Raw genomic sequence first — 13,646 nt, 5'->3', positions numbered from 1 at the left:
AGGTACGCACGTAAAGATTTGAGCCTTTTTGAGGAATCCGTACTCTAGCGTGTATTCGCTTTAAAATAATATCGCTTGCCATTGTTGCAGATATCGTATCTGGAAACTGTGGATGCGCATACAAACGCACTTAACAGGAGCGCGGCGCACGCCGCGCGGGCAGCGTTGAAAGGAGGTTCCCAGCGGTAGGAGCGCACGTCTCCAGTTAAGGTATGTCGTGCACTAGCCCCCCCCGGTGTCACTGGTAGATGAGGGTGATCACATACTGTGATTTTATGGAGTAACAGTAGTTTTTTAATATCAACAGACTCAAGGCAAATTGAACCCGCAAAAGAAACCGCTGCCATTGAGCCTTCCTGCGACAATAGACAGGCTGGAGATAAGCCGGCAGTCTGCCCTTTAGAACGATTCATGACCCATGCTTAAGACATGACCACTGAAACGCTACCATTCCGTTTCCCTTCTTCAGGTTGAGACCCCGACCAGTAATTCAAAGGAAAGCGACAACAGAAATCGCAATCTCAGATTTTGGTTTTTCCAAAGTAAACCCAACAGGTATTCCCCAGTGTACATAAAATTAGCGGTGCGATCATTTAATTATCCATCACCAGAATAGAGTGCAGAAATAATAAAACATTGTATTGTTTCTTTGCATATTAATACAGATAAGTGACAGAGCCCTGATGACAGTCTAAAGATTGATCTCTTTGGACCAGAAACGCGTCGGCACACTGGAAGGAGCCATTTATAAACATTCACTGTTTTTAGAACCAAACCATCTCTCCTTGCCCCATTTTGACTTTGTCTCTTTTCCGTTTGTATAAATATTGATTTGATCGTTTATACACAGGATTGTTCTACTGAATGTTGTATATGTTTTGTATTATATTTAGAATGGTTGTGATTGTACAATATGATTGGATTTAATTTTGTGGTTTGTAAATATTGATGTATATATTCATTGTGAAGTAGTTGATGTACATATTTATGGTGAAATAGCTGAATGTTCTGTTTTTCTTCTTTGCACAAAAGTATAAAAAACAAAAAATACTGAAGATATCAGGTACAAATAAAAGTACCAGGTCAAACAAAAGAAAGGTGTGTTTTTCCTATTGCTCCTAAATAACTGGCATCTTTTCAAAAATTACAAGTGGGTGGTGGCATTTTCGTGCTTTTTCTGATTTAAATAGGGTCCAGCCCCCCCACTCCTTACCCCAGGACCTAACTCCTTTTGTTTGTAAGCAGGTGCCAAAGCAGCAGTCAATAGAGCGGGAGGCAACAAAGAGCAGTGCCGAGACTTCATACCTCCGCTATGTCCCCAAATCGGGCCAGATATCTTACGAGGAGGCAAAACAGTCAGCAGCAACGCAGGCATGCAGTAGACACCCCCCCCCCCCACCGGCTGTGTCTGCCTCGTACCGATGTTGCAGGCAGGCAGGACAACCTCGATGGCAGTCTTTCCCTACAGGGGGTAAACCGGCAGAGCTGTACCTTGGGGGTGGGGATGGCGAGAGGACTCCGCAGATCGTCAAAGCTAGATGCAGCAGTATCAGTCTCCCATCTTACGACCTCCCAGGTGCAAGCTCGGTATCCCTAATAAAAGAGAGAGGGACCCCAGCTCCAAAGGGATAGGGTTCCACAACTGACTTTCGTAAAAAAAAAATTCCCTTTGGGCACCTTAGTGTAAGGACCTACGTTCACACAAACATAAAAGCATCCAATCAATATTTAGACAATGTTAAACTACAAAAGCAATGTAAAAGCAAAACGCACTCCAAGGTTATCCTGTACAGTTTATTAATATCAACATACACTGAAACATGATTAAAATTGGGACACAGACATTTAAAAAAAAAAAAGGAAAAAATAGAGTTCCTATTAGTAAAAAGGAGATACCAAACAGAAAATTAATCCAGCAGAAGTGAGAATTATCCTCAATTAATGTAAGGTGTATTTCTCCTTTTGCATCGACGCGTTTCGGCGGACGTTAAAATACAGTCACCTTCATCAGGAATACATGTCTTCCCAAGTAATTCTGAAATTTAAACAGATTTAGCTTTAAAACATAATTAATACATTTTAAAATGAAACAGGGTATATAATAACAAACACCTATACAAAACATCCTACATTTACATTGTCTCTGTAGCAGCAGCCAGAATCATAAATCACATATTTCCTAGACACATACATAACATATATAAACATTTGCACTACTTCGTACACTTGATCTTATTATTGTAATTACTCCAACAGATACATACATGATAAATACTGGTGTATTACTTTGGGGACATATTAGTCTCATTATATTGAAGCCATATCCATACAATATGATACAACCAAGATACCCTCCATACACGAGGATCATATCATCCTAGTACATCAACTGTGGCATTTTGTTTACATCATAGAAGGTAATCGCCTCTGCTTGTCGTGCTAAGAGGAAACACTAATGTATAGTCAGGTTCATCTTAAAGTAAGGCTACTTCCTCGGAGTGGCATTACATTCACCGCACCCCCAGCACTTTTGTAAAAAAAAACAATATCTTAAAAATTCTCATAATCATACCTTCAGAATTTTTTATTTTTTTGACGAAAGCAAGCTCGGTATCCTCCAAACGCCATCTTAGTTCACGGTTGCTGCAGCTCTTTCTAAAACCCTTGGCCGCTGTTTGTTTTCCCTGCAAGTCCTTCGGTTCCTACGTTCCATAGGTGCCAACGAGCAAGATTGTGTTTTCAGATTTTCGTGACTTCCTTTAACACCCGGACTAAAAACGTCACTGTTCATGTTTGTTCTCGCGACGGGCTTCACCGCTGGATTCACCGCCCTCCCCAATAAAACCAAATATACACCGACTCTCATCTCCACAGCTTCCACTCTGGTGCAGCTGAGGAGAGGCGGGAAAGGTACGGGGTGCATACCGGAAGTGTCCTTTGAAGTTGTATCTACGTGCGCCTCTGGGTTAGAAGGGATGCTTCAATGCACACTCTATGTATACTGCACGCAATATGTAACACAGCCGCTGCTTTCTCAAGCAGACCTATCCATGGACTGGAAGCAGCCCTGACGAATTTCTACTGACTTAGATTAATGTAGCCACCTGTTACTTTTATGCTTTTTAAAGTATTTTTAATATACAATTCCATACAGTAACTGTTTCAATCAGGAACCCATTGAACTCTCTGCGAAGTGTTAATACTCACTCTTTTGGACATCTGGAAAGGCATTTCCTTCCTACTCTTTCTTGTAATTTCACATGTGCAAATGAGGCAGCTGGGGGGGGGTGAAGTGACAGCAACGACGGAGGGCGCCTGACCGCTCTACAGAACCTTGATGAACATATTAATTGATCTGATGCGATAGATCTCCGAAGAGTTTAATATGAAGGACACTGGCCAGGACTCCTTCGACTTCCAGATACTCCTTGCAATTTTATCTGCCTCTTGCATGTTCGTGCTTTCTCCCTTTGTGCCAGTAGGAAGTATGGAGATGCAGGGGCTAAGAAGGGGTGAAAAAAAAGACAAAGCTCATTAACGTGCAAATTGTCTTTTAAAGACCTGTTAAGTACTATGGTGGCTGTTGTGTGCCCGTGAAGCTGTCTCGGCACGGGGGTCCACACAGGATGGTGGAGTTATGGAGGGGGGCTAAAGCTGAAGCACTTTGAGCACATTGGGCTTTGCATGCCTGCAACACACTGCCTCCCGCCTGGATTTCGCGCTGCTCGTGTTTTAAAAGCGACTGTGCGACCTGTCTCGTAGGGATGTCTGTGAGCTGTGTGCGCGCTAAATCCAGGACACTGCGCACTCCGGGTGACCATCGTGCGCACGCGCCTACGCATGCAGATTAGTGGGAACAGTGGACACCACCCTACTTGTCGCCACCAGCGACATCCGCTCCCTTCCTGACCAGGGCTAAATGGCAGCCCTTATCCTCCTGGACCTATCAGCTGACTCCTATACCGTCTTGCATCACACACTAGCCACCAGACTCCACGACGCTGGCATCCGCAGAAAGGCCCTTGAAATGGTTATGCTCATTTCTCACACGCAGAACTCAGCGAGTCAGACTCCCGCCCTATCGCTCGGAACCAACAGAGATCAGATGTGGAGTACCCCAGGGATCCTCCCTCTTCAACATCTACAAAACCCCCCTCAGAACCATCGTCAGAAACCACGGGCTCAACATTGTCTCCTACAACAACGACACCCAGCTCATCCTCTCCCTCACCAACGAACCCAACATCACCAGGCACAACTTCCAAGAAGGGATGAAATCTTTCACCACCTGGATGAAGATGAGCTGCCTGAAACTCAACTCATGGGAAAACACCTGGTGGCCCCCTGGCCTCGGAGCCCCCCACCCCTACGGACCACACACAAAAACTCTGCATCATACTAGACTCATTCCTCATGATGAACCACCAAATCAACGCTGTATACTTGTCCTACTTCAACACCATCTGCATTCTCCAAAAAACATCAGATGGATCCCATCCGAATACAGAAAAAAGGTCATACACGCCCTCATCAGTAGCAGATTGGACTATGGCAACGCTCTGTACACCAGAATCAACAAGAAACTACTTCGCAAACTCAAGACCGTCCAGAATGCCGCAGCTAGACTGATCCTTGACGTGCCCCGTCTCAACCACATCACCCAACACCTCCACAATCTCCACTGGCTCCCCTTCGAAAGAAGAATAACCTTCATGCTCCTCACTCATGCTTACAAGGCCCTCCACAACATTGGACCAGCTTACCTGAACAACCGCCTCTCCTTCCAGGCACCCAAGATACACCTCCGAAAAGCTGGCCTCTCCCTGGCCACCATCCTACACATCTACAAGACGAGAGCGGGGGGAATGTTCTTCTCCTACCTCACAGCCAAAACCTGGAACAACCTCACCCTACACCTCCGGGAAGTCCCTACACTGCTCCAGTTCAGGAAGGACCTCAAGACTTGGCTCTTTGGATGACCCCAGCACTCAACGGAGCTGCCCCCCTTCCCTCTTAGCGCCTTGAGACCCTCGTGAGTGAGTAGCTGCACTTTAGCAACCCCTGATTGGTTGATTGATATAGCTGGGCAAGTTCGATGTTTTCCAATAGGCGCTTTGCAGTTACTGACATACACCAAGCAGAGGCTGGCTCACCTGCCCCCTCATAGGTTAGATTTATCACAAGGAACATCAGAGGCCTAAGCAATAGTAGGAAAATATGGAAGGTGGTAGTATATCTCAAGAGACATAAGATAGATGTAGCAGTAATACAAGGAACACATCTGACCCCGGGAGTGGTGTCCTGCACAATGAAAAATGCAGGGTATATGCTATGCTGCAAATGTCATCTCTTATGCTCATGAGGTCTCCATCTGGGTTGCTCGTGGCTCTGGTGTCAGATTACAGGAGGCGTGTGTAGACACTGGTGGTAGGTTTGTGGTGGCCCATTGCGGCAAAGAGGACTTAGCTGTATTACTGATCGGTGTATATAGCCAAACTATGATGATCCACAGTTTTACTATGTTCTCAGTGCCCTTCTGGTTCAGTGGGGTGTCTTGCCGCAGCTTAGGGGAGGTGATTTTGATTAAGTACTGAACCCGGAACGCGATCGATCGAGGGGACTCCCCTGCCACCCTTCTGCTGCAGCGCAGGCGCTCCATGAGGTCGCGGATAGAGAGTGCCTTCTGGCTGTATGAAGGATTCAGTTCTCAACTTAGACTGGGTTCATGCACTGTTCCTCAACTCACAACATTCATACACGTATAGTGGCCTCATTTATGAGGCCCTACCGGCACTATTGCGCCACCGGAGCATCACTTTTCTGACATTCCAGTAGCGCAATGTGCCACTGGCATATTTACCAGGCCACATAACACCACGATATATATGCCTTTTTATGGCCTTATAAATATATGCCCCTTTCGTACAGAAAACTGTGTAAAAGGGGCATTCTGTGGGTATTGCTTGGGGCATTCCCAGCAACATCCAGCCTGTTGTGCACTGGTGCAGGGGAAAAGGTAAGGACTACGCCATATCTAATAAATACGCCGCATTCCTGCCCTTTTCTTTTGCCGTAGGGCAATGCAGCAGCAAGGCCTGCTGCGTTGCTGTAGGACAAAAAACCCACACATGAGGCCCATTTATTTTTGGTTAGTATCGGATCACTCACCAGTAGTGCTGGAACTTGAGCTCCAAACTCGTAGGAATTCTGCCTTTTCCTGGTGCTTCCCCCCTTATTCCTTGCTGGTCTCTGCCTTTAAGGCGAAGATAGCCCACATTATTGAGCATTACTTCCGTAATTATATCAGAATGATGAATAGATTTGCAACCATTTGGGAGGCCTTCAAGGCTTATATCAGAGGCATCACAATATCCAAACTCGCTGGTGTACTTAGATCACTCAGGGATTGTTTATTGAGTCTAGAGAAGGATATAGGTGAACTGGAAATGAGACATTAGATCATAGCTGAGGAAAGCTTGCATGGCAAAATAAAAGTTAAGATAGAGGAACTCCAAGATACCGCTAACAGTGGGGTTAAACATCTAGGCAAATACGCTACAGCGCGTATATTGGGGGGGTGGGGGGGGAAATAGTCCAGGTGCCTCAGTAGCAGCATTGATGAGAGTCAGAATTGAGAGTCAGCATTGAGAGTCAGAAGTGGTATTATAAGTACAAGATTCGCAAGGGCAACCACTAAGAAACATTGATCAGGTTATGGAAGGTTCCTGCCAGTATTACGCAGTTCTATATCATTTGCTCACCCCATATGATGAAGAGGCAACTACCGATTACCTAGTTTTTATAGCCATGACATAGCTCACCAATGAGCATAGGGAATACTTGATGGCACCACTACAACCGGCAGAATGCATGCTGCACTTAAAAATATGCTGGCAGGCAAGGCTCCGGCAAGAAAGTGGCCTTCTATAAGGCTTATCAAGACTTGCTGATTCCACATTTAATGGTACTATTTGAGGAGATGGTGAAGACGGGCACTATGCCACCCTCTATATGGGAGGCCCTAATAGTCACTATACTGAAGCTGATAAACAACCTTATCTCTTCCCTTCATTTAGGCCTACGTTGCTATTGAATGTGGATACTAAGCTGTACGCCACGGTATTGACCAATAGGTTGGCATGGATATTGCCTATAGTGGTGTGCCTGGAGCAAGCCGGCTTCATGCCAGGGCGCAGCATTGCATACAATATAAGAACACTATTTGGCACTATCCAGTGCGTGGATACGGAGATCAGGGCTGTCGCTGCTTTTCTTGATGCCGAAAATTCAATTGACTCAGTTGAGTGGGAATTCGTGTTGGCAATCCTGCGCCGCATTGGTGTGATAGAGGTGTTTTACGACTGATCCAAATGCTATATGCTGAACTCGTTGATTCTACTGGAAAGCAAAGCAGAAACTAGTGGATGATGTGAAACGTGGGATTAAATTACCATTGTCCTTGATAGGGCCTATAGCCAATCATGGAGATGACAATACTCCCCAGATTTCTATTCTTATTTCACATATTTGGATGCTGCTGCTACACTCCATGTTCAATAGGCTGTGTTCTTTGCTGATAAGACCGGCTTGGGTGAGAAAACAGCCAAGAGTAAAATGGGAAGTCCTCAACTTGCCGATTGACATAGGTGGTCTAGGTGTCCCAGATCTTGAGATGTATTGTGGAGCTGCACAGGGCATTCTGGGACATTACTGGGTCCATGGCCCACATGATTTACAACATATATACTCCCTCAGATACTGTTTCAAAACCCGACTCACCACCATAGCCTTTTTGACTCCTAAAATGTAACAGTGCAGGACTGGCGTGGCCTCTTGGAGAGGCACTCAGGCTCCCTTTTATACTCACCCCACATTCAATTAGCCTGGTGCTCCTGGTTTCCTATGGGCCAGGAGAGGGGTGTGGTGCAGGCCATGCAAACCATAGGGATCACCACAATTGAAGATTTGTTTTAGGATGATAAGTTGTTTAGCTGGGACGTGGTCTAGGAGAGAGCAGGCGCGACAAAGGCTCTTGCTCATTTTCACTATCACAAAGCTAGACTTTACGTGATATTCCTGGGTGTTGATATGTTAGAACCCCTGGAAATACTGGCGCTGTCTGCCCTACTGCAAGTGGATGTTCCTGCTAGAATGATAACAAGATTGCATGCATTCACACAAGAAGCGCACAGACCTGGTCTAACAAAAGTGAGACTAGATTGGCAAAGAGATTTAGGTAAGGCCACCAGCGATAAGCCTTGGCACTATTGCTGTTCCATAATTAAGACTGTCTCATTAAATGTTAGACACAGATTCATACACTTCAAGTATATTAACTGAGTCTATTACACACCAGAGCGACTTCAGCTATATCGTTTATGTGATTCCTTGGACTGTCAGAGGTGCGTAGAGAGTGGTGCTGGGTTCACACATGTTGCATGGTCTTGTGCTGGTGTATATGAATTCTGGCGTATGGTTCTTGGCGAATTGGAGGTCATCACTGGTACATCAGTAGAGCTCGACCCAATGCTAGCACTGTTGGGCTATGACTGGGAGGTGGATGGGGCGGTTCGGCGACTGGTTGACATTGGCTTGTCACTGGCCAGAACACGGGTGGCAATGTGGTGGGCTTGTGGACCACTCCCTATACACAGGGAGATGTTTATAAAACGGACAAAATAACGGTACACAGTCTAAATATCGAGTTTGTAACATCGATCTACAGAAATATCGAGTCGGAAATATCGAAGGTAAAGAATATCGAGGTCAAGAATATCGTTGGACAGAATATCGACCCTAAGGTAAGTAATATCGAATTTTTTTATATCGATGTAAGTAATATCAAAGTCAGTAATATCGATATCAAATATATCCATGTTACTAATTTTGATGTTACTAATATCAATATTATGTATTTAATATGTATGTGTTATACCTTTTATGTTAAGTATTTTACTTGTTTTAAATTATATGTGTACTATTTTTATATATTAATAATTATATTTTTAAGTCAATTTTATGTTTTAGTACTGGAGCGGGTAGTGGGTTTATAAGGGAATAGGGTGGGAAGTAATTTAATTATATTAAATTAATTATTATTTTTTAGGAATTACAAATTAATTTTAATTAATTTTTGCATTTAAGTTTGGTAGCGAGTAGTGGGTTTATAGGGGAATTGGGTATAGATAATTAATTCATTTTTAATTAATTATTAATTGGCAATTAATTATTTTAGTTGTTAATTTATTTTTTACATTGGTAATTAATGTTTGTAATTGGTAATTAATGTTTTTAATTGGTAATACATGTTTGTAGTTGGTAATTAATGTTTATAATTGGTAATTAATTTTTTTAGTTGATAATTAATGTTTGTAATTGGTAATTCATTTTCTTAATTGGTAATTATTTTTTTTAATTGATAAGTAATTTTTTCTAATTGGAAATAATGTTTTAATAATTGGTAATTAATGATTTATAAAAAGTATTTTTTGGTATAAAAAATAATTTTATTGTTGAAAGTTTTTTAATTGCTAATCAATATTTAATAATAAATATGTTTTTTGTTTTAAAAAATATGTACGTGTTCAATATTTATTATTTGGTAACTAATATTAATTAATTAATCTTTATTGGTATTTATTGTTAATTTATTGTTAATAAATTATTCAATTGTAATTATGTTTTTAATAATTATTAACGGATATTTGTAAATGATGTTGAGTTATTTTGAATTATTAATTATTTTAAATACAAACATTATTTATAAGTATGTTATATTTAATTTCTATGCTATCCAACGCTTTCCCTACTGCTGCACTCTCTGGAGTGGGAATAGTGATTTTCACCCCTACGCTATCCAACGTTTTCCCTACTGTTTCACTCTCTGGAGTTGGAATAGTAATTTTTACCCACCCGCTATCCAACGCTTTCTCTACTGTTGCACTCACTGGAGTGGGAATAGTAATTTTTACCCCTACGCTATCCAACGCTTTCCTAACTGTTGCACTCTCTGGAGTGGGAATAGTCATTTTTTTTACCTTCCCGCTATCCAACGCTTTCCCTATCGTTGCACTCTTTGGAGTGGGAATAGTTATTTTTACCCCTATGCTATCCAACGCTTTCCCTACTGTTGCACTCACTGGAGTGGGAATAGTAATTTTTACCTTCCCGCTTTCCAACGCTTTCTCTACATTTTGCACTCTCTGGAGCTGGAATAGTAATTTTTACCCCTACGCTATCAAATGCTTTTCCTACTATTGCACTCTCTGGAGTGGGAATAGTAATTTTTACCCCTACGCTATCCAACGCTTTCCCTACTGTTTCACTCTCTGGAGTTGGAATAGTAATTTTTCCCCTACGCTATCCAATGCTTTCCCTACTGTTGCACTCTCTGGAGTGGGAATAGTAATTTCTACCTTCCCGCTATCCAACGCTTTCCCTACTGTTGCACTCTTTGGAGTAGGAATAGTAATTTTTACCCCTATGCTATCCAACGCTTTCCCTACTGTTGCACTCACTGGAGTGGGAATAGTAATTTTTACCCACCCACTATCCATCGCTTTCCCTACTGTTGCACTCTCTGAAGTGGGAATAGTAATTTTTACCCCTACGCTATCCAACACTTTCCCTACTGTTTCACTCTCTGGAGTTGGAATAGTAATTTTTACCCCTACGCTATTCAACGCTTTCCCTACTGTTGCATTTCCCGGAGTGGGAATAGTAATTTTATGTTCTACGCTATCCAATGTTTTCATTACTGTAACTTTTTTTGGACTTTAAATAGTAGTTTTATTTATCTATTTAATATTTCTTGTATTATTGTAGATAATGCAGTATTTAATTAATTTTAAATATTTTGAAAGTATATTTAATTTTTTTGTTTTATTAAAATAATTATTTACTTTTCATTTATCTTATTATTTAATGTGTGTAGATGTATTTGTAATTTATAGTATTTATAAATTATTTATAAGTAATTAAAATTATTATTAAAAGTTATTATTAAATAAGTATATATTATATTTTTTATGTATATGTTTAATTAATGTTTTATTATTATATGTATACTATTTATTAATTTTAAACATTATTAAATATTTCTATGTTTATTTTATTTATTAGTATTATTTACTTTATTTTACACTTTTTTTTAACAGAAAAAAACGATTTTTTTAATTACGATATTTTTAACATCGATATTTTAGTTTCGATATTTTTGTACTTACCTTGTTGTAGATAGGATGTCGATATACTTGCCTTCGATATTCCAGCGTCGATGTTTCTGTAGGTCGATATTCTGTGAGTCAGTGATTCCAAAATAACACAATACATGGATAAGTGTTTCTGGACCCATACAACAACCCGTACAGTTCATCAACCATGGCAGTTTCATTTTGCCAATGCTTAATACACTTTTTTTAATAGAGGGATCCATACCTAAATTGAAGGTATAGCTTCCTTGCTTCCCTGCTAATGGGGGGACAATTTAACCAATAGTATTCTTTTTTTAGTATTCAACAATCTTTATTTCGATCTGTGTGATCATAAAAGATGTACAAACAAACAACATTACAATGTTTAAAACTGTTGAACCAATTAATCAGTTTAAAATCCATGACGTGAAAAAAGTGCATTTTTAAAATACATTCATTTCCAGTTTTTACAGTTTAATTCATAAAGTATATTGGGGAGAGTTTAATCAAGACATAGTGGAGTCACTTATAATTCTTGCACGTACTCTCCACATAGCTGCCAGAAACTTAGCCATTGCAAATACTGTCGGAGATGAAAGATCAGTTTTAAGGACTCTGTAAGCCGGGGCATAAGTTCGAAAGCCCATGTTCCTTAGATGTGGCTTGAGCCAACATCTTCTAATGTTACGGTAGGCTATGCAAAATAAAACCACATGAACATCGTTTTCTAGTTTATAATTGCATGCGGGGCATTTGGGTGAGGCCTGCTTTTCCTCCCAATTTTTAGTGAGCGACCTCAAGGGAAGAGAGCCGTATCTCCATTGCAAATAAATTTTTCTAACATGTACAGGGGACATTGCATCAAGGACGTTTTCAAAACTGTAAATGTCTTTTATTTTAATAAATATGTCCGTTAACGAACCCTCTCGAATTGAGGTAATAGTTCTCTGGAGCATAAAACCATAGAAGAGTTTGGAAAGTGCTTTCCTGGGAAGCCTTAGCGATGTTGCTTGTGGATCATTCCATAGCTCTGGAACTCCAAGAGTCAGACACATATCTCTAATGTACTTGAGCCATTGAATTTTGGATACAAATATCGATCTAAGAAGCTCTTGCAATTCGCTTCTATAATGACTCAGATCTTGACTACTCCACAGGCGTCTCCAATAGGTCAATGGTTTGAGGCTCACTTCTTCGCTAATTGGGCACAGTGCCAAGTCCATTCTCAGCGGGAGTAGTGGTGTGCTTGAGGGAAGAGCCGTCAGCTGCCTAATAAAATTGTTCTCAGCAACTTGGATGGAATGAAGAGGTGAGTGGCCCCATAGTTCAGCCCCATAAATGATGCCACCCCGCGCTTGGGCCTTGTAGATTTGTATTGCGGGGGCCAATGGGCGAAAGGGGGATTTTTTAGCGATTCTAGTGATTGCACCCGCCCTCTGGATTAGTTTAGTGGTTGCTTTTGTTTTGTGCGGCAGCCAAGTTAAATTGTGATTAAGTGTTATGCCCAGATACTCAATCACATTGACTCTCTCCAGAGGTGTATGCCCTAGACGTGGGTTTGGGCAATTTTTATGTTTGCGGCTCAGAATCATAAATTTTGTTTTTGTTGGGTTTATTTCTAGGCCCCTTTTATTACAAAAGTCCAAAAATCCATCCAAGATCCTTTGCAGGCCCATTGGCGTTTTTGACAGCAGCAGGGTGTCATCTGCAAACATAATCGCAGGCACCCTGCTGTTGTTCAATAGTGGCGCGTCGATGTTGGCGATTTTGCAGAGGTGCTCTATCACCCCATTTGTAAACAGGCAGAACAGGGTCGGCGCCAGCACACACCCCTGCCTTACACCACGTTGGACTGGGAACCTATCTGTAAGCCTCCCTCCCTTTCCATACCTTACCCGCGCATAGTTGTCAGTGTGGAGCCTAACGAGAATCTGTAGGATGTCTTCAGGGACTCCCATGTCCTCCAACACCGCCCACAACCTGGCCCGAGGGACCAGGTCGAAGGCGGCGCGGAGATCCACAAAGACTGCATACAGTGACCCACCTTCTACGTATGCAGTCTTCCAGAATAGAATGTTTAATCTCAGTATTTGGTCCACTGTGGAGACACCCTTCCTAAAACCTGCTTGAAGAGGGCTCAGGATTTCAGTCTGTTCCATCCAACACTGAAGTCTGTCCAGAATCAGCCTTCCGAATAGCTTTTGGCTGACATCGATGAGGCTAATCGGACGATAATTGGCGGGGAGCAGAGGCGAGCCCTTTTTATATATCGATACCACCTCTGCTCCCAGCCAAGTATCTGGTAGCCTCATTCCCTCCAAGACTGCATTAAACAAGACCATCAAATATGGAGCCCAGATCCCAGGTTCCTGCCTAAAGAGATCGCCAGGGATCCCATCTAATCCCGGGGCTTTTCCAGGTGACAAGGTGACAAGCCCGCTATGGCTACCTCGA

This window comes from Lissotriton helveticus, chromosome 2_1 (genome assembly GCF_964261635.1).
Source record: "Lissotriton helveticus chromosome 2_1, aLisHel1.1, whole genome shotgun sequence".
Lineage (NCBI taxonomy): Eukaryota > Metazoa > Chordata > Amphibia > Caudata > Salamandridae > Lissotriton > Lissotriton helveticus.
Note: the sequence above shows the minus strand (reverse complement) of the source record.